Here is a 23,195-nt window from a genome sequence, read left to right as displayed (position 1 = left end):
CACCTTCTAAATTGTTAATAAGATTTGCTGATGACGCCCTACACAGTAGCAGTCAGTCCCCCAAGGCTAATTTTAAACGTCTGCCTTCATCATTAAAATTATTGTTTATTTCATCTTAAAATGAGAATAATACAGCACACAGCTATTTCAGAAATAGATCTATCACTCCTAAATAATTACTAGTCAGAGCATTATCCTACAGATAAAGAAAATTTATATTCAATAATTCAATAAATAGATCCCAGTTTTAAGATAAATCACAATACAGACCCTGCCATAGACTAAATTGTGCTTGTTCTCCCCACACCCCCTCACCACCACCAAATTCATAGATTGAATCCCTGATCCCCAGTGTGACTTTATTTGGAGATAGAAGCATTACTGAAGTAATGAAAGATAAATGAGGTTATAGGGTGGAGCCCTGATCAGTCTTAGAGTCCTTATAAGTAGAGAGAATGAGACCAGAGCTTTCTCCTTTGCTCTCCACTCCAACAGACCAAGGAATGACCACATGAGAACACAGCAAGAAGGCATCCACCTGCACACCAGGAAGAGAGCCCTCACCTGCAACTGAATTGGCTGACCCCTTGATCTTGGACTTCCAGCCTCCAGAACTGTAAGAAATAGATTTTGTTCTTTTCTAGTTCCTGACCTCATCTTCCATCAGCCTCACCTAGCTCCCTCTGCTCCAGCTGTAGAGCCTCCTTGCTGTTTGTTGAACATGCCAAGTAGTTCTTTGCCTTAAGATCTTTGCAGGGGCTGCTCCCTCTACTTGAATTTTTTGTCCCTCACGGTATCCCCCTCATCCTCTTCAGCCTTTGCTCAAAACTCAATTTCTCAATGGTGATTACCTTATTTAAAACTGTCATCTACCTCCTATAACCACCCCTCCAGCATGACTGATTTACCTGTCCTGTTCTACTTTTGTTTCCATAGCATTTAGTTAACTTACTTATTTATTATGGTTATGGTTTATTTTGTTTTCCCCTAATAGAATATAACCTTCCACATTCACAAAGATTTGTGTCTGTTTTGTTCATGGTTTTGTTCATAGGACTAAAAGAGTGTCTAACAAATAGTAGGTATTCAAAAATTGTTGAATGAATAATCTAATATACCATGAAGATATTAATATGTTACTAAACATCCTAATATACTAAAAATCACTTATAAGTCTAATATTCTAATATAGTAATATGGTAATCTAATATAGGTTGGTAAGCATTTGAAGTGTCACAGGTTTCCATGGAAGAGACACATCTTTTTTGAGCATGCTCACTGAGCATTATTGCTAGAGGTAGGCCTCTTGTGGTCCTGGTTAGGACAGTCAGAGGTGTTGCTAGACGAAAAAGCAATAAAAAGGGAAGAATCTTACTGGGCTTCACTATGGAGATGACCAGCAAACCCATTTGGGGATGCAGTGGTAATAGCTGAATGATCAAACTGAGGCTGTGAATCGGAATTTTAGGTGAATAACTTAAATCAGGATCATCTAGCAAGTCTTTTGAAAAGTAAATCCATTGGCCCGATAGATTATGTGATGGATCATTAATCTCTGGATGTAAAATTTCCAGAAATTGAGGGATGAGTACACAGAGGAATACTGCATTTGTCATGCTCCCCAAAGAGCAGAGTTGATAAAGTCAACATATTCATCATCATGTATGTCAAGAAGCATCTTTAGAAGGAGACCTTGGCTCTGACCCTGGGTGATGCTGTGCCCCTGATAACAGATGAATTTCTTTCCTTCTGCACCACCCCCAAGGCCCGCAATCTGTATGGCATGGACATATTCATATGGAAGCAACAAAATTTCTCCCACTTCTTCCCCGGACACATTGTTTATCATTTTCAACTTCTACCTAAAGTGTGGAATATATATTTTCCTTTTACCAAGACAAGATCCTGTTCTCAACAATTGGTTTCAATGGCCCACAGGGGAGAATAGGTGTTTTTTCACATAACCATATATGAAATGTGGATTTTTCTTTCAGCAATTTCTGACATATATTTTCTCTTTCTCTTTTTTTGCTTTTGCGTCTTTCAAATCTCTTATGCTAACACAAAATTTTGTGAGCAAAATAAAAATGTCTAGAACTTGGCAATGAAATTTATTTGAGGATAACTTTTTTCTAAACTGTAATATATATTTTCATTTCAATTAAAATGTGAATCCCCTTTGGTTTTCTTCATTTTGAGAAATGAAGGAATTTTCATTTAAATACAGGAAAGTTCTACATTTTTTACTATATGTGCTGTAGTAAGTACTACATGAATGCAAGTTGGAAAGGGCTATTTCCTTGATAGTAGAAATCATGCCTGGAAAAAAAATTTAAAAAAAACTTCCAAATTCCAAGCAATAACAAAGCATATATTAACACCTTCTCTGTTAAAAGTTTTATGTTAGTGTAGGTGGCTTATTACAAAGGACTTTTTATTAGTTTCGGTTGCTAATGACTATAAGCATTGTTACCTGGTTTTGTTATTTCAGAATGATGTTGCAGCATGTTCCCTTACATTACAACAATCTCTGGCCTTTTTTCTGAGTCAAGGTCAAGGTAAGAAACATCAAGGTTGAAAGGAAAAGGGTTACTGCCTACTCTTTTAAGAAAGAACCATCTTTATAAGGACTTAAAGAGTCTCAAAACCATCTCAAATATTATTAAAATTATAGGATATAAATAAAAAATAAAGGCTGTAATCAAAAACATCAGGCAAGACGGCCTCGCTATCTAATGAAACACCAGGCTCTTCCCTGAGAGCTAGTGACTAGGAAGAGCCAAGAGGGGGTTAATGGTACCTCCTTAGATCATTCAGGATGGGCTGCGTGACATGATTCCATAGTGTCTTGCAGTGGCCATCAACCTCTACAGGAAATGGCTAAGTCACACAAGAAAGATGCATAGCTTCACATGGTGTCAGGGAGCCCCATACACGACTCCAGCTGACAATGTATTTTAGTACAGTGGTTTTCATCACTGAGCTCTAAGATATAGCTAGGCATGCCAAGAGGAACAAACTTTCACCAACTTGAAAAAAAGTTTTTGTGTCTTACCTTGTTGAAGGCTATGCTCAGTAGCAATCTTCTAATACCCACAGGTGTTAGAACCACTGAATCCTGAATTTGTTTGGATACTGCGTGCTCTATAGATTTTTTTTAACTTCTAACAATCTCTGAAATGCATCTAATAATAGATCTTCTGTTATTGACTCTAGAGTCGAGGAAAATGAAGCCTTTCTTCCAGATTTGCTCTAGGGCAACTTCTTTTAATAAGAGGTGAAGTCAGTGAGGTTTCAATTTGACTTCCAGAGTAATTCAGGTTAATTTATTTGTAAAGAGCACACATTTGGTTGCTATGTAGGGATTTGCACGCTTGCCGTTAGGGGTAGGATGAAAGGAAATGGGAATCATTTCTCCCAGAATGCTTGCTTTCATGAGTTAGACTCAGAGTGATTCATTTCACCCTATTGGTAGAATTCAGCAGAGAAACAGTCATTGTACTGTTCAGTTCATCATTGATATGAATTTGGCTTTAGTTACAGAGAAAAAGATGCCCACTTAGGTATATGAAGGGACTGTGTCAGTCTCCTAAGAGACTCAGAAGGGTTAAGCACAGCTTGAGGAAAACCCCTACCATGGCATTTAGGATCTGAAAGTCCTTAGAGGTGTTGCTATGCCAAGTTCAAGTCCATAAAGCTCACAGCACTTTCCACCTGCTTGAGTCCATTCACCTTCGTTTTCAACCATGCCCAAATGCCTCAGGAAGATGTATTTTTAACTCCTATTACACCAAGAAACTGATCTGGCTGGCTGTCATCCGTTTCCAAAACTCTTTCTGCCTCCACAATTTCTCTGGCAGGAAATCCTCCAACACTGCCTTGCTTTACCATTTAATTGTGAACTATTCATGCATGGCCCTCCCCAGTGATTCTGAGGGCCTGTCAAGTGTAAAGTCAGACCTCAGCTTATGTTGGTGGTTTTTCCCCTCCTTCCCTTTACCCCTCCCATAGTGCTTTATCCTGTATACATTTTAAGTAAATTGCTCTACTGAATAGGACTATAATCTTTTTTTTAGTTATTATTATACTTTTAGTCCTGGGGTACATGTGCAGAATGGTGAGGTTTGTTACATAGGTACACATGTGCTGTGGTGGTTTGCTGCACCCATCAACCTGTCATCTACATTAGGTATTTCTCCTAATGCTATCCCTTCCCTAGCCTCCCACCACCCGGCAGGCACCGGTGTGTGATGTTCCCCTCCCTGTGTCCATGTGTTCTCATTGTTCAACTCCCACTTATGAGTGAGAATATGTGGTGTTTGGTTTTCTCTTCTTGTGATAGTTTGCTGAGAATGATGGTTTCCAGGTTCATCCATGTCCCTGCCAAGGTCATGAACTCATCCTTTTTTATGGCTGTATAGTGTTCCATGGTGTATATATGCCACACTTTCTTTATCCAGTCTATCACTGATGGGCGTTTGGGTTGGTTCCAAGTCTTTGCTATTGTGGACAGTGCCGTAATAAACACACATGTGCGTGTGTCTTTGTAGTCGAATGATTCATAATCTTTTGGGTATATACCCAGTAATGGGATTGCTGGGTCAAATGGTATTTCTAGTTCTAGATCCTTGAGGAATTGCCACACTGTCTTCCACAATGGTTGAACTAATTTACACTCCCACCAACAGTGTAAAAGCACTTCTATTTCTCCACATCCTCTCCAGCATGTGTTGTTTCCTTACTTGTTAATGATCGCCATTGTAACTGACATGAGATGGTATCTCATTGTGGTTTGATTTGCATTTTTCTAATGACCAGTGATGATGAGCATTTTTTCATACGTTTGTTGGCTGCATAAATGTCTTCTTTTGAGAAGGGTCTGTTCCTATCCTTTGCCCACTTTTTGATGGGTTTTTTTTTTGTTGTAAATTTGTTTAAGTTCTTTGTAGATTCTGCATATTAGCCCTTTGTCAGATGGATAGATTGCAAAAATTTTCTCCCATTCTGTAGGTTGCCTGTTCATTCTGATGATAGTTTCTTTTGCTGTTCGGAAGCTCTTTAGATTAATTAGATCCCATTTGTCTATTTTGGCTTGGTTGCCATTGCTTTTGGTGTTTTAGTCATGAAGTCTTTGCCCGTGCCTATGTCCTGAATGGTATTGTCTATGTTTTCTTCTTGGGTTTTTATGGTTTTAGGTCTTATGTTTAAGTTTTTAATCCATCTTGAGTTAACTTTTGTATAAGGTGTAAGGAAGGATCCAGTTTCAGCTTTCTGCATGCGGCTAGCCAGTTTTCCCAGCACCATTTATTAAATAGGGAATCTTTTGCCCATTGCTTGTTTTTGTCAGGTTTGTCAAAGATCAGATGGTTGCAGTTGTGTGGTGTTATTTCTGAGGCCTCTATTCAGTTCCATTCATCTGTATATCTGTTTTGGTACCAGTACCATGCTGTTTCTGTTACTATAGCCTTGTAGTATAGTTTGAAGTCAGGTAGCATGATGCCTCCAGCTTTGTTCTTTTTGCTTAGGATTGTCTTGGCTATGCGGGTTCTTTTTTGGTTCCATATGAAATTTAAGTAGTTCTTTTCCAATTCTGTGAAGAAAGTCAATGGTACCTTGATGGGGATAGCATTGAACCTAGGAATTACTTTGGGCAGTATGACCATTTTCACGATACTGATTCTTCCTATCCAGGAGCATGGAATGTTTTTCCATTTGTTTGTGTCCTCTCTTATTTCCTTGAGCAGTGGTTTGTAGTTCTCCTTGAAGATGTCCTTCACATCCCTTATAAGTTGTATTCCTAGGTATTTTATTCTCTTTGTAGCAATGGTGAATGGGAGTTCATTCATGATTTGGCTCTCTATTTGTCTGTTATTGATGTATAAGAATGCTTGTGATTTTTTGCACTTTGATTTTGTATCCTGAAACTTTGCTGAAGTTGCTTATCAGCTTAAGGAGATTTGGGGCTGAGATGATGGAGTTTCCTAAATATACAATCATGTCACCTGCAAACAGAGACCATTTGACTTCCTCTTTTCCTAATTAAATACTTGCTATTTCTTTCTCTTGCCTGATTGCCCTGGCTAGAACTTCCAATACTATGTTGAATAGGAGTGGTGAGAGAGGGCACATTGTCTTGTGTCAGTTTTCAAAGGGAATGCTTCCAATTTTTGCTCATTCAGTATGATATTGGCTGTGGGTTTGTCATAAATAGCTCTTATTATTTTTAGGTGCGTTCTATCAATACCTAGTTTATTGAGAGTTTTTAGCATGAAGGGTTGTGTTTTGTTGAATGCCTTTTCTGCATCTATTGAGATAATCATGTGGTTTTTGTCACTGGTTCTCTTTGTGTGATGGATTACATTTATTGATTTACATACGTTGAACCAACCTTGCATCCCAGGGATGAAGCCAACTTCATCATGGTGGATAAGCTTTTAGACGTGCTGCTGGATTCAGTTTGCCAGTATTTTGTTGAGGATTTTTGCACTGACGTTCATCAGGGATATTGGCCTAAAATTTTCCTTTTTTGCTGTGTCTCTGCCCAGTTTTGGTATCAGGATAACGCTGGCCTCATAAAATGAGTTAGGGAGGATTCTCTCTTTTTCTATTGTTTGGAATAGTTTCAGAAGGAATGCTACCAGCTCCTCTTTGTACCTCTGGTAGAATTCGGCTGTGAATCCATCTGGTCCTGGACTTTCATTGGTTGGTAGGCTATTTATTAATTACTGCCTCAATTTCAGAACTGGTTATTGGTCTATTCAGGGATTCAACTTCTTCCTGGTTTAGTCTTGGGAGGGTGTATGTGTCCAGAAATTTATCCATTTCTTCTAGATGTTCTAGTTTATTTGCATAGAGGTATTTATAGTATTCTCTGATGGTAGTTTGTATTTCTGTGGGATTGGTGCTGATATCCCCTTTATCATTTTTTTATCGTGTCTACTTGATTCTTCTCTCTTTTCTTGTTTATTAGTCTGGCTGGCGGTCTATTTATTTTGTTAATCTTTTCAACAAATACCTCCTGGATTCATAGATTTTTTTGAAGGATTTTTCATGTCTCTATCTCCTTCAGGTCAGCTCTGATTGTAGTTATTTCTTGTCTTCTGCTAGCTTTTGAATTTGTTTGCTCTTCTCTAATTCTTTTAATTGTGATGTTTGGTATTGAGTTTAGATCTTTCCTGCTTTCTCTTGCGGGCACTTAGTGCTATAAATTTCCCTCTAAACACTGCCTTAGCTGCATCCCAGATATTCTACTACATTGTGTCTTTGTTCTCACTGGTTTCAAAGAACATCTTTATTTCTGCCTTCATTTTATTATTTACCCAGTAGTCATTCAGGAGCAGGTTGTTCAGTTTCCATGTAGTTGTGTGGTTTTGAATGAGTTTCTTAATTCTGAGTTCTAATTTGATTGCACTGTGGTCTGAGAGACTCTTCATTATGATTTCCGTTCTTTTGCATTTGCTGAGGAGTGTTTTACTTCCAATTAGGTGGTCAATTTTAGAATAAGTGTGATGTGGTAGTGAGAAGAATGCATATTCTGTTGATTTGGGATGGAGAGTTCTGTAGATGTCTATTAGGTCTGCTTGGTGCAGAGCTGAGTTCAATTCCTGGATATCCTTGTTAATTTTCTATCTCGTTGATCTGTCTAGTATTGACAGTGGGGTGTTAAAGTCTCCCACTATTATTGTGTGGGGGTCTAAGTTTCTTTGTAGGTCTCCAAGAACTTGCTTTATGAATTTGGGTGCTCCTGTATTGGGTGCATATATATTTAAGATAGTTAGCTCTTCTGGTTGCATTGATCCCTTTACCATTATGTACTGGCCTTCTTTGTCTCTTTTGATCTTTGTTGGTTTAAAGTCTGTTTTATCAGAAACTATGATTGCAAACCCTGCTTTTCTTTGGCTTTCTATTTGCTTGGTAAATATTCCTTCATCCTTTATTTTGAGCCTGTGTGTGTCTTTTCACATGAGATGTGTCTCCTGAATACAGCACACTGATGGGTCTTGACTCTTTATCCAATTTGCCAGTCTGTGTCTTTTAATTGGGACATTTAGCCCATTTACCTTTACGGTTAATATTGTGAATCTGATCCTGTCATTATGATGCTAGCTGGTTATTTTGCCTGTTAGTTAATGCAGTTTCTTCCCAGCATCGATGGTCTTTACAATTTGGTATGTTTTTTCAGTGGCTGATACCAGTTGTTCCTTTCCATGTTTAGTGCTTCCTTCAGGGACTCTTGTATGGCAGGCCTGGTAGTGACAACATCTCTCAGCATTTGCTTGTCTGTAAAGGATTTTATTTCTCCTTCACTTATGAAGCTTAGTTCGGCTGGATATGAAATTCTGGATTGAAAATTGTTTTCTTTAAGAATATTGAATATTGGCCCCCACTCTCTTCTGGCTTGTAGGGTTCCTGCTGAGAGATCCACTGTTAGTCTGATGGGCTTCCCTTTGTGGGTAACCTCACCTTTCTCTCTGGCTGCCCTTAACAATTTTCCATTCATTTCAACCTTGATGAATCTGATGATTTTTTGTCTTGGTGTGCTCTTCTCAAGGAATATCTCTGTGGTGTTCTCTGTATTTCCTGAATTTGAATGTTGGCCTGCCTTGTTAAGTTGGGGAAGTTCTCCTAATAATACCCTGAAGAGTGTTTTCCAACTTAGTTCCATTCTCCCCATCATTTTCAGGTACACTAATCACACGTAGATTTGGCCCTTTCACATCATCCCGTATTTCTTGGAGGCTTTCTTCATTTATTTTCACCCTTTTTTCTCTAATCTTGTCTTCTTGCTTTATTTCATTGAATTAACCTTCAATCTCTGATATCTTTTCTTCCATTTGATTGATTCGGCTATTGATACTTGTGTGTGCTTCATGAAGTTCTCGTGCTGTGTTTTTCAACTCCATCAGGTCACTTAGGTTCTTCTCTAAACTGATTATTCTAGTTAGCAATTCATCTAACCTTTTTTCAAGGTTCTTAGCTTCCTTGTATTGGATTAGAACATGCTCCTTTGTCTCATAGGAGTTTGTTATTACTCACCTTCTGAAGCCTACTTCTGTCAATTCGTCAAACTCATTCTCCATCCAGTTTTGTTCCCTTGCTGGCGAGGAGTTGTGATCCTTTGGAGGAGAAGAGGCATTCTGTTTTTTGGAGTTTTCAGCCTTTTTGCACTGGTTTCTCCCCATCTTCATGGATTTATCTACCTTTGGTCTTTGATGTTGGTGATCTTCGCATGGGGTCTCTGAGTGGACGTCTATTTTGTCAATGTTGCTACTATTCCTTTCTGTTTGTTAGTTTTCCTTCTAACAGGCCCCTCTTCTGCAGGTCTGCTAGAGTTTGCTGGAGGTCCACTCCAGACCCTGTTTGCCTGGGTATCACCAGTGAAGTCTGCAGAACAGCAAATATTGCTGCCTGTTCCTTCCTCTGAAAGCTTCATCCCAGAGGGGCACCTGCCAGATGCCAGCAAGAGTTCTCTTGTATGAGGTGTCTGTTGGCCCCTACTGGGAGGCATCTCCCAGTCAGGATACACGGGTGTCTGGGACCCACTTGAGGAGGCAGCCTGTCCCTTATCAGAGCTCAAATGCTGTGCTGGGAGATCCACTGCTCTCTTAAGAGCTGTGAGGCAGGGCTGTTTAAGTCTGCAAAGGCTGCGCCCACAGCCACCCCTTCCCCCAGGTGCTCTGTCCCAGGGAGATGGGGGTTTTTTCTATAAGCCACTGGCTGGAGCTGCTGCCTTTTTAATCAGAGATGCCCTGCCTAGAGAGGCAGACTGGCCTCAGTGGCCTTGCTGGGCTGTGGTGGGCTCCACCCAGTTCGAACTTCCCTGAAGCTTTGTTTACACAGTGAAGGTAAAATCGCCTACTCAAGCCTCAGCAATGGCATGCACCCTTCCCCCGCCAACCTCCAGCATCCCAGGTGGACCTCAGACTGCTGTGCCAGCAGCGAGAATTTCAAGCCAGTGGATCTTAGCTTGCTGGACTCTGTGGGGGTGGGACCCAGCAAGCCAGGCACCGGAAGGAATCACCTGGTCTGCCAGTTGCAAAGACTGTGGAAAAAGTGCAGTGTCTGGGCGGGAGTGCACTGTTCCTTCCAGTACAGTCTCTCATGGCTTCTCTTGGCTAGGAACAGGAAATCCTCACCCCCTGTGCTTCCTGGGTGAGGTGATGCCCCACCCTGCTTTGGCTCACTCTCCGTGGGCTGCAGCCACTGTCCAGTCAGTCCCAATGAGATGAACTGGGTACCTCAGTTGGAAATGCAGAAATCACCCTCCTTCTGTGTCGATCTCACTGGGAGCTGCAGACCGGAGCTGTTGCTATGCAGCCGTCTTGCCAACAAGTTCCTAGGATTATCATGTTTTATAGAAAAAAATGCCTTCAGACAGATTGGTTCTGTGACTGTTTATAAGTTTATATTCTAGCCCCATAGGCAAATTTTTCAAAAAAGATCCCAACTGTAACAACATTTCTCCCAAGGAGTGATTAAAAACCAAATCTGAATGGACACTACTGTCTTACTAATGGGCTGTGGAAAATGCAATAATGATGCTTGTGAAATTATTGGATTGAGGAATAATGTATTCTTCTAGAATTGTACTAATTCATTTCCCACTTCTGATCATTTAAAGTTTACTTCTCTCTCATTGAAAAGGATTAATGATATGTTTAATAAATAAAGACTAATTTTAAAAGAGCTTTGCTGGCTCAACTTTATGTAAAAATAGTATGTAAGAAAAGGGAATAATACAATATTTTATTAAATACCCTCTGAGACTCTTCTTTGTTAAGGAAACAATTTGTAAATTGTCCTCACATTATAAACTCTTTGTCTTCTTAGTCTGACATGAGGGTGCCAAACTTAGTGATTTGTAGCATGGAAAGGTGAGTGCTGTAGCTGGATAGTCATCGTCACATGAAGGTTCTGTTGGTTTGGAAGGCGAGCATTTCATATTCTTGCCCCACAAGTAAGCCAATGTTCTGCCCCAGGGACAAGTATATTTCCTGAATTATGAGAAGGAGCAAGAGAACATGTCCATCCCATGTTCTTGAGAAGTCCTGGCTCGAGCCAATAAGGCTCATCATTGTCTGCAAGAATGGAGATCAATTTCAGTCTGCTGTCACACAGACTCTGGCAGCCAGAGACCAACAGGATCCCATAACAGTAAACCTGCTGCTTTCCAGGGCAGAACCCCGAGTTGCTAACAGCCTCTCAGGCTTAAAAAAGTAAGTCCACACAGAACAATTGTATTCTCACAGTCAGCATTGTGATCTTCCTCTGGTTCTTCACATATTTAATAAACCTTTAAAACCAGAATCCTGAGAAATGTCCCATCCCTTCCCACACACACACATCAGCCTCGTCAACTACCTACCCATACACACAGAGCAGCATTTTCTTTTGTATCTTAGGAACTAACAGAATCAAAGATATGGAGTCTTAAGGTTATCTTTTGAAGCAGACCTTTACTTTATGAAGAGAATTATTAAAGTGTATTGATACTCTGTTGAGGCATATTGCTCCAGGGGTCTTGGCATTTTGTTGGTATAATTATCTGCAGCAAATACAGTATCCAAAGTTCCCAGTAAGTGTAAAATTTCAACCAATATCATTGATAATAAATGCTCTCATATAGAACTCCTCCTACAGGCATAGAAAGCTTCACTAACTGAGTCATGTGTACTGGTCCTTGGATGAAGCATAATACCATGTCGTATCATATTATATGAACTAGCATTTGTTGAGCATGTCATATGTGCTAGATACTGTGCTAGCAGATTTTACATGTTATTGTATTTAATCCTTCCAGCAGTCCTGGGATTTATGCATTACTCCAGTTTTTGCCAATGAAAAATGGAGGCCCAGAAAGGCTATACAAGTAGTTAGTAGTAACACAAATTCAAACTCAGCTTTTCTGAACCCAACTTAAGAACTTTTTTTCACTGTGTCAAGATGCCTCTCACTTATTTGTTTAGCTCCTCAAGATCTCTAACAAACTACTAGCAATTTCAAAGTTAGGGATCATTCAAAAAAGGATCAGGCTCTCTAGAGCAAAAAAGGAATATATTTGCTTCAACAGTTTAAAACCCAGTATGCCCTCCCATTAGCAGGGGAGCCATGGAAATAAGCATGTGGATGCTAAGAAGCCTTTAATATATGTTCAAAGGAAGCTCAAATAGAGAAAAATAGCCTCAATGAACAAAAATGTTATGAAACTTTTGGGAAGAATGTGCTTCCTCTACTTCTGAGATGCAGTGCAGCAGTAGGAATTTTATTTACGTCAGTAATTCTCACACTTTGGAAGATATCATGATCCTTTGGGGAGCTTGTTTATAATTTAGATACCTGCTTCTCACATCTTTGGATGTTCTGATTCCGTAGATTTGGTCAAAGCCAATGGTCTCACTCCCTGCTTCCAGCATTCCCTATGCCCTTCTCAGCTTTACTTTTCTCCACAGTACCTATTACTTTCTAAGATACTAACATACTGTATGTTGTCAGTATCCTTCCATCTGTTTTGTTCACTAGAATGGTGTCTGGCACAGAGTGATGTTTGCAGGGAAGGAAGGAAGGCAGACAGGGTGATTGGCTATGTGATCTTCTCAAAGCCCTTATGGTCTAGTGTTAGAACCAGATGGCAATCCCAAGACTGTAATGTCCATTTATATCCATAATAAATGGTATGCCCAGCCTGGCACAGGCTATTGATGAGTCTTTTGAGGACTGGCATACATGCAACCCACTCACCTTACTCTTACCTCCTTGCCAACTTCCCTGTATTGCCTTATTACTCAGTCAAACTACACCCAGTCTCAGGAAAACAAGAAGTGAAGGAAACGACTGAGTCAGGGGTTAATTGGTCTCTTCTCATTTAAACATGAAGGAAGGAAATATGAAAGAAGAAAAGGATAGACAAGTGAAATTCTCTAGATCAATCCTGGAGATAATTGTGTAGAACATTGCTAAGTATTTACCTAGTTACAAGTGCTAATCACTTTCATGTAAAAAGCCTCAATAAACTCTACACAGCACATTATTTTGAATCTACTGAAATCTAAATCTGAACTGTGTTAGATCTCTTCTTTCTAAAAAGTTTGATATACAGAGCTGTATTACATTTAAAGAACATTGTGAGAAATTCAGAAATACTGAGACATTGATGAGCTGCCATCAGGCTAATTAAAGAGAGCCTGAAAAAAAAAGCAAAATAGGACTAAATTGGGAAGTCTTAGGATATATTTTAAGCTGTGTTATTTAACCATCTCCTGTTTGAAAGAAATCTAGTAATAAGAATGAAAATTGTGTAATGGGTTTTTTTTGTGTTTTTTGGTAGGCATCTTGTTTTTATTGAACAGATAGGCTCTATCAATTTTGATCATAAAATAAATTTCTAAAAGGGAAAGGCTATTTTCCCTCACTGACCTCTATTATAAATCAGAGAAGTATTCCCAGAGAAAAATAATAGTACGATGGTAAGTGAGAATAGCATCTCCTTTCAAAAAAATATAACTCAGGAAGGGCCTACAACTACCTTTCTCCTAGATCATAACGTTACAGCCTGAGAGGTAGGGTTTCCTAATGTATTTCCACCATATATCACACAAGTAAAATTTAATTTGGAGCAATAGGTTCTATTCTCTGGATGAGGTAATCCTACCATTGATTTATTCAGTAAATATTTATATAATGTCTAATAACACCGTGTACTTGAGGAAATTAAATAAATTAGGTTCCTGACAGTCTCTATATAGCAAACTCACAGTGGAATGTCAAGTAAACAATATTTATTAAATATATACAACATAAATTCAGTATTATTCCAAGACTGTAGGGTTGGTGGAAGAAGTACAGAGAAATAAAAGAAGATTGAGTTCTTAGATTATGAAATTAACAAACTTGAATACCATGCAGTATTTTTTAGAGGCATGATGTGCAGATTGAAGAATCCCATCAAGTGTTTAGCAAAATGAATGAAAAGTAAAGAGCAGAATATAAAATAAAAGGTCAAATTTAATTATCCATATATTATATTAATAAATAAGTGGTATAGAAATCACCTATTATAACACAAAGACTCTCAGAGTGGACATAGAGTAAAACATAAGTAAATGTAGCATGAGTCATTTACAACAAAGTGACTTATAAAGCCCTTTAGAAATTTTAAAATATGGTTCCTGAAATTAAAAAATAATAATAATACCATGGTTGGAAGATAAAGTCAAGGTACTCTTCCATGATAAAACTAAAGGAAAATGAAAATGCTCAATAAATGTCCAGCTCACTGAATTAAAACACACACACATACACACACACACACACACACACACACACACACACACACGATAGAAGGTGAAATTCAAAGGTACCAGACAACAGATATGCTAATAACAACATGGGCTGCTAAAATACAAAGAAGTGCTTTCAAAATTCCAGGAGAAAATAATTTCAATTTCAATTTCTGGAATCAAATATGGTAGAATGAAGTATTTTGATGTCTCATAAAATCTATCTCCTATATACTCTTTCTTAGAAAACTACTGGTAGATGTAATACAGTAAAGCAATGGCTTAAACTAAGAAAGAGGAAGACATGTTTTCCAAACATAATAGCTCCAACCACAAAGCCTAAATATGTCCTAGGATGACACCAGTGCAGCAAGGCTAGAGAGAAACCAGCACAAATTGGAGAAGGTGGAAGATTTCAGGGAGGAGGACTTCAGGAATTGTTAAAATAGATGATATGATAAAACATTCCGATATAATTAAGGATATATGGAAAACAATAAGAGAATCAACAACAGTGACAATAGCTAATGTATATTGAACTCATTGTTAAAGTAGATGATATGATTAAACATTCCAATGTAATTAAGGATGTATGGAAAACAATAAGAGAAACAACAACAGTGATAGTGGCTAACACACATTAGTAGAGAGAATTATGCAACTAAAAACATTATACAAGGACTCAATTATTAAATTTAGGGAAAAAATGCTTTATAAAACGGAAAAAAGATTTGGCATACACTAGTTGCACCTACCATTACCAAAACACATATAGTAATAATAAGATGAGCAATGATAGATTTAACTAAAAATACTGAGGTCACTGACTTTAGGAAGATGGTATGAAGAAAAGAATGGAATTTGAAAGAGCAATGTTTTCATTTATTGTAATAGGAAACTAATATATAATGTCCAGAATTGGTAATTCGAATAAAAGCAATGTAAGAATATTGTTTCTAAATGTTAAAACAACTGCCAGAAGAGACAGTCAAGAGTTAAAGGGATTGCTACACAGAGTATGGCTGTGTATCAGACTGGGTTTTTGTAAAAATTATAAAACCTCCAGAGATAATGTACTTTTTAAAATTATTAAATGTACTTGGTTTATTTAAAATGTTTAGTAAAGTAAAAGGTATGCATTACAAAATAAATAAAGAACTAAGTGGTACTTTTGAAGATCTCCATTACTTAAAACACTTGCTCCAGCTGTTTTTACTCTATGACATATACTGAAATGTGTTTGCTAATTCCCAAGGTATAAACAGTCCCATTACAGTTTATTTCAAGCTACTAACATGACATCACAGAATGTGGATTTGAAAAGAGATGTGAAGTAACACACCATTATTGCAGTAACTTCATCATACAGATACAGTAAATGTGAATAACCTTAAGAGCACAGATAATACCAAAATATAGTAAAATTATTAGGAAATGATGAGTTTTGTGTATCTATTAACTTTATTTGTAATATAATTTATTTAAGTTTATAAAATTTAGTTTTTTAATGGCTGTATGGAAAGCATGTAAAATTTTCAGAAATTTAACAATCGTCCCTCACAAGCCTATATGAGCCAGCTTCAGCTTATAGCTAATATTAAGATTCCCACCATATTCCTGTGGAGTGGGATGGGATATTAGCTGGATGGATGGATGGATGGATGGATGGATGGATGGATGGATGGGTGGATGATTAGTCAAAATGTAACTAACAGAAATGATTAACCACCCAATAGGCAATTATCAGGGCTGAGTTTCCTCTTCTGTAATTAATACCTTCAAATTCAAAGACAGCGTACCAATAATGACAGTCACTCTGTGTGGTGGCTTTAGTCAAGCGTTGTTCATTGTTTTTTTTATAAAAAGCACAATTGGTTATTTTCAGACACTTTTGGCCACATTTACGTAAAGTAAAATTTGAATGTTTTTTCAAGTAGAATATCAACAAATCTAAAGAAATTATCAGTAATTATCAGTTACCATAAATCTGGGCCTAGAGTGAATATTTACCTGAATTACCTGATGAAACTGTGTTAGAATTGAGTTCTTCAAGTAAATTACAAGCACTTGTGGGCAGATTTTGTGTCTGGTTTGTTTTTCAAACTTCCTTAGCACCAATACAATGTTTAAAACTAGGTTGGAATATACCACTCAATATTACAGTTATTTATGTGTTTTTCTCTTCTAATAACTGTGGGTTCTCCTTGAAGGCGAAATTTTCATCTTGTCAAATCTATACACCAATGCCTAGTTTATATTAACCTCTCACTAAATATTAGTTCAGTTAGACTGAAGAGTGTCCAATACGTATATATTGAATTAAATTAGACTAGATCAGAATTTAATTTGATGTCATGTTAGCATAATCCTAAAAAAGCTATCAAACAGGCTCAGTTTTGTGTCATTAGGCAGTATAATGTATACAAGGGTGGATTCAAATTCCAGCTCCATTTCTTATGAGCTTCCAGACCTTCATCAAGTATGTAATCTCTATAAACTTCCTTTTCCCCATGCAAACAAGTAGATAATAATATGGTCGTTATGATTAAATCCATATCAAGTACTTAGCATAATACCTGGCACATAGTAAGCTCTTAACAAATGTTTGCTGTTATATTGCTATGCTTTATGCTCTAGATAAATCTGAAATGTGCTTATAATATATGATTTGCCTGAAGGGTGACCTAGGTCTTTAAAACAGTGACACATTTGCAATTGACCATCACAGGACTTCTCACAAAATTGAACTTTACAATGCCATCAGATTGTCATAGTGTCCCTTCTAGAAAGGGAACCTATGATTCATCAAGCTAAATCAAGACTAAGTATCAAGTGACTATTGCCTTTTGATTTGTTTTCTTGCCTTAGGTTTGCCTTGATGATCTGGCACATTAATAGAAGCCGTGTATTGGTCTCTGTGTTATCTTATTGGATTTCCTGCCGACCATGAAGATTGACGGGTTTTATTAGCCCTCACAGGAAAACTGATTCTCAAAGTCAAAAATCTCCAGCATAGAATACAGGATATGGACCCATCGATCCCCACTACAAAAAGCCTTTCCTAGTACAGAGTACTGCCTCTCAAAGATTGCATTTCTCATCTCACTTTTCTTACCAAGATTTCTCCCTTGAAAAATCCAGGGAAATCAATTTTGTGTGTTCATTCCTGATCCTCAGTTGTTAACATAAAGTTGTATGCTGAGGCAAATTTAAAACATAGCTGAAAATCCTTTAACATTGATATGGTTTGGCTCCGTGTCCCCAAACAAATCTCACCTCGAATTGTAATTCCCATAATCCCACATGTCAAGGGCAGGACCAGGTGGAGGTAATTGGATCATGGGGGTGGTTTCTCCCATGCTGTTCTTGTGATAGTGAGTGAGTTCTCACAAGATCTGATGGCTTTATGGGCATCTGGCATTTCCCCTGCTTGCACTCACTGACTCTGTCCTGCCACTCTGTGAAGAAGGTGCCTTGCTTCCCCTTCACCTTCTGCTATGATTGAGTTTCCTGAGGCCTCCGCAGCCATGCTGAACTGTGAGTCAATTATACCTTTTTCCTTTATAAGTTACTCAGCCCCACCTACCACCTTTTAGATAATGCTGTGGGACATAAAGACTTAGAATTCTCTCTTCAAAGGGCTTGGATGTGGCTTCCAGGGTTCATGGTTCTCTCCTCCAGTTCTGTCTTTCATGGTGAGCCATGTATAGAAAGCGCACAACCAGAGGCCCTGTGGGCCAATGCAAAGCTGTTTCCCAGAGGTTCAGTGGTAGACTGAGCCTGGACATATCCACAGAGGTACCCAAAATGTGTACACACAAGGCCTGTCATGGTGTGAGACCACGTTGGGGGACCAGCTCTCCCCATGCCCTTATATTCTGGTACTGGACTTTGGGGGCCGAAGAATTCTAGCTCCAAACTTGAATTTCATTAGGAAGCTACATGTGTCAAAGTGGGAGAACAAAGCATACTTAACAGTTTGTTAACATGATTTATAACTTTTAAATATTTAAACATGTACTATATAGGTTTTTATTATTATTCTTGCCCTAGGCCTTAAGAATGTTAAGTTCTTTAGATATAAGTTTATTAGATATAAGAATGCAAGCACAGATACTCAGAAACTTAAATATAAATCTCAAACTAGTCCTTACTTTGAAAATATAATGATATATTCCATTTAACATCATATTTAGCGTGGATCCATTATGGCATCATGACATCTTTGCTGATTCATTTACAATTGAACAAAGTATTGGGCCTGACATTAACACTATTTCTCAAAATGCCAAAGATATAAAAGTGTGGGATAGATATGTCTTATGCTTATTTTGTAACATAACTATTCATTGCATATATCCAAACATCACTACATACCCCAAAAGATTTCGTCTTATTTACAATTATTTAGTTGTTTACCTAATATATGCTACATAATGCACACACACACAGGCATACACATACACACATGTGCACACATACATATTTCAAATAGAAATATAAGAAGCAGCCAGGATGAATCCAGAGGACATTACGTTAAGTAAAATAAGCTAAGAACAGAAAGTTAAATAGTTCATGTTCTCACTGTATGTGGAAGCTAAAAAATAGAAGGTCTCATGGAAGGAAAAAGTAGAACGGAGGATACTAGAGGCTGGAGAGGTGGGTGAGAGAGGGATAAAGAGAGATTTGTTAAAAAATACAAAATTACAGCTAGACAGGAGAAATAAGTTCTAATGTTCTATAGCACTATGAGATGACTATAGTTGACAATAATATACAGTTTCAAATTGCTAGAAGGAGTATATTGAATGTTCCCATCACAAAGAAATGATAAATGTTTGACATGATGCATATGCTAATTAATCTCTTAGCTATTCATTGTATGTATCCAAACATCACTACATATCCCATAAATATGTACAATTATTATATGTCAATTTAAAAAATAAAATAATAATTAAGAAAAAATTGCAAAAGATTAAATAACCGTGACAGTAGATTTGTGCTCTCAAATATTAAAACATTCTATAAATTTATATAGAATGGGGTAGATATATAAAAATTAAAAATAATTGAAATGGAATCTGGGTGATAGATTGACAATACTACTCTTAAGAATAGTATAGCTGAACCAAAGTTTAACATGTTCAAACCTTTACATATATGTATCTTCTCTAAATGATTTGAACGTGCTTATGGATAATTAAGGTTGTAATGTTTTGGACATAAACGCCTGTATACTTATACGAGAACATATCAGCAATTATAATTAAAATGATCTTACATATTATTTGTCATATCAGGATTTATACTATTTTTATTATGCTGAAGGTAAATGGTGAATTTTTTTTTTTTTTTTTTGAGACGGAGCCTCGCTTTGTCGCCAGGATGGGATGCAGTGGTGCAATCTCGGCTCACTGCAACCTCTGCCTCTCAGGTTCAAGCAATTTTCCTGCTTCAGCCTCCCTAGTAGCTGGGATTACAGGCACATGCCACCATGCCCGGCTAATTTTTTTGTATTATTTTTGGTAGAAACGGGGTTTCACCATGTTGGCCAGCATGGTCTTGATCTCTTGACCTCGTGATCCGCCCACCTTGGCCACCCAAAGTGCTGGGATTACAGGTGTGAGCCACTGCACCTGGCTGGTATATGGTGAATTTTAAGAAATGATTGATGGATGTTTAGGTTTGGGGAAGCAAAGGTTAGAGAAAGAGCTTAAGGGTGTCTCTGATATCTTCCTTTCTCTCTGGATATGGGCTCCATAACTGCTACAGTCAAATATAATCTGGAATACCCAAGGTCCTTTCTTCACAATTTTCCACAAGGGACTGAGAATCATAATGAGACACGTTAATGAAGCGCAGTTATCACCTGATCATACTGTCATTAACACTTATTATCACATGATTAGATTGTACATTAGCCATTTCTCAGAGCCAATTTAAAAGAAAAAAATATGAGGACATATATGAGAACAAACACTGTAAGGAGTACCTGACTAACGACAGAGTTTCCAAGTGAACGAGACATTTTATCACCTGGCATATTAACAGTGTGAAAGGCCAGGGATCATACCACCCTCTCCCCTTCTTTTCCCTGCCCTTTAGATATTAGTTACTTGTTAGATATTCTACCTTCTCTAACTGGAGCGATTATCTTAGCAATGACAGTTTTAGTGATGGGAGGAAATCATAATAGCTGTGGGTAACTGTTAGAATCAACACAGCTCTGAACGTTATAGGTCATGATGTCTCTGTAGCTTGTGGGTAGAGCTGCTTTTCAAAATAGATATCTGTGTATCCCTTAGCATCTCCGTTTTTCCTATTTTTTCTTGTACGTTTACAAAGGTCAGATGCCAGCATGATCTAGAATAAGAGCTTTTGTGGCTGACTTTGAAAGGTTACTTCAGAGAAAAAATCTCATGAAGCAGCAGTACCCTAAAGTGCTGTGGGGAATGTGGCTAAATCCTTATTACATCCTAATAGAGCTTATAAACCATTATACATATAGAGCATTGGATTCCAGAATGTGTCTGAGGGATTTAGACTCTAGTTATTAAAAGGAAATGGGCTGGGCACAGTGGCTCAGGCCTATAATTCCAGGACTTTGGGAGGCCGAGGCAGGCGGACCACGAAGTCATGAGTTTGAGACCAGCCTGACCAACATGGTGAAACCCCGTCTCTACTAAAAATACAAAAATTAGCCAGGTGTGGTGGTGCGCACCTGTAATCCCAGCTACTCAGCAGGCTGAGGCAGAAGAATCGCTTGGACTCGGGAGGTGGAGGTTGCAGTGAGCCAAGATCGCACCACTGCACTCCAGCCTGGGCAACAGAGTGAGACTCCATCTCAAAAAAAAAAAGAAGGAAGTGAAGAGACATCTCAAGGTTAGAGCTACACTGATGAGGGATGAGGTCATATTCATGGGACAGCAAAGCAATGTGAAAATCAATTCTACCATCACAGCAAAACCTAAAGCACCTGTTTAATGATTTATTACAATAATAATTAAAATGCAGCATAATTATGATACAGAAGGAAACGCCAGGGGCTTATTTTCTCTATTGACTACAATATCATAGTGTGTTGGGCCTTCCAAAATCTGGAAACTTTTTATTGGCTATTTGATTCATGAAAGCAGAAATACCCTGGCATGTGTTTCCAGTAATTAAGGTAATCTTTATAATATATATTTTTTCTTTAATACAGCTGACTAAATGAGTGTTTGGCAACTAATGTAAGTATCTGTATGAACCAATTCCAGATATTTTCGCGGTGAATGACTTGACGATGATAATTATAATTGAAGAAATATGAGTCTTCCTCATTTGAATGTAACCTAATAACACCGTATCATCATTTAGAAAATATTTATTTCTTAGTATAGCATGAACTGGTTCTAATTCTGAGGCATGCTCACACCTTAGACTACTAACACTAGAGAGTTATTAAAATTGAGGACTGACTTTCTATTTTGTTAGAGTCAATTAGCAATTTTTTAAACTAAATTCTCCTCTGGAAGACATTTCTGAGGTCTCCTCTCAAACTGTTTGCACGAGGATTTTTGCGCAACCAAGTTTGATTTGCTTTGATTTGGACAGACAGTTCTCCAGCATTTTAAACAAATTCGGGTACGTTGATTCCTCAAATATTACCTCGTTGAGGCTGAGTTCAGGAACAACATAATCCCAGTAGTCAAAATCTGTAGGAAATGGAGTTTTCTTTTTAGATAAAAGAAAAAATAATTTTAAAATAGAAAAAAACACACCAAGATATCAACATTAGTTACTTCTCTCTACCACGCCTGCGTGTTCCTAGGATTTGTTTCAGTCAACTGACCTCAATTTGCTGCTAACTAGCTAAGTAATAGAGCGAATCATTTAGCATCTCATGCCTGAAAGTTCAGTATGAAATAAAGGTTTAGATAAATAGAGTGGATAGGACATAACCATTTTTCTTTAAATTTATATGTGTACACAAAACACGCACACAATTATAAGGACCATGCATCAAAAATCTACTTGTGATTATCCTAGATTACTGGTGATTTTTTTTCTTTCTTGACTACTTGCTTCTGGGGGTTTTCTAATTTTGTTTTACAGAAAACATGCATTACTTCTGGAATAAAAATCATTTTAACTTCTTTTTTGGACTAAGAGGCTGTTACTTTTTAACTGTAGGAATACATGTATTGTAAAATAAAAAATTTTTGCTATTGTTCTTAAATGAGTCCATGAGCTTGAAGAGTTATATTAAAGATCTATCAAATTCGTGTCTTTTTTAAAAAAGTCTTTACTGAAGTGACCTGTAGATCTCAATTTTAACTTTAAGTTCTTTGATTGAAAACTGTGCACAGAAGATCGTTGAGGTTCATGAGGATATTTATAACTGGCTGAGATGATTTTCTCAGCCAAGCAAAACAAAAGAATCCTAGGGAAATAAAATTAGATTGGCCCAAAGGAAAAGCTCTGCATTTGGTGACCTGCCCCTTAAATTAACCCTACCACTTGGCAGGATGCCACCCCACACACACAGTCACACGCCCTGCAGCTCCCTAAGCCTGTTCCACCTCATCACCTATTGTGCTTTCCTCTCCACTTCATGTATTTGCTTAGGTCATTTTTTTTTTTTTTTGAAGACGGAGTCTCGCTCTTGTCACCCAGGCAACAGTGCAGTGGCACAGTCTCCGCTCACTGCAACCTCCGCCTCCCAGGTTCAAGCGATTCTTCTGCCTCAGCCTCCCGAGTAGCTGGGATTACAGGCACCTGCCACCACGCCTGGCTAATTTTTGTATTTTTAGTAGAGATGGGGTTTCACCACGTTGGGCAGGGTGGTCTCGAACTCTCAAACTCAAGTGTTCCACCCACCTCGGCACTTAGGTCATTTTTAAACATGTTAAAACTAAATGAAAGAAATGCATT

General features: G+C 37.9%; 1 protein-coding gene and 1 long non-coding RNA gene across 2 annotated transcripts in view; one reads left to right on the top strand and one right to left on the bottom strand.

Annotated features, from left to right (window-relative positions):
- LOC129459809 (zinc finger protein 850-like) overlaps positions 1-23,195 on the bottom strand; it is a 283,509-nt gene that overhangs the window by 183,868 nt on the left and 76,446 nt on the right.
- Positions 492-17,363, top strand: LOC129459829 (uncharacterized). Its single transcript, XR_008650070.2, has 3 exons — positions 492-616; positions 2,492-2,558; positions 17,145-17,363. It is a non-coding gene; the product is annotated as an uncharacterized lncRNA (long non-coding RNA).

This window comes from Symphalangus syndactylus, chromosome 13 (genome assembly GCF_028878055.3).
Source record: "Symphalangus syndactylus isolate Jambi chromosome 13, NHGRI_mSymSyn1-v2.1_pri, whole genome shotgun sequence".
NCBI classification, from domain to species: Eukaryota; Metazoa; Chordata; class Mammalia; order Primates; family Hylobatidae; genus Symphalangus; species Symphalangus syndactylus.
The sequence above is the reverse complement of the archived record's forward strand: the minus strand, read 5'-3'. Positions and strand labels throughout refer to the sequence as shown.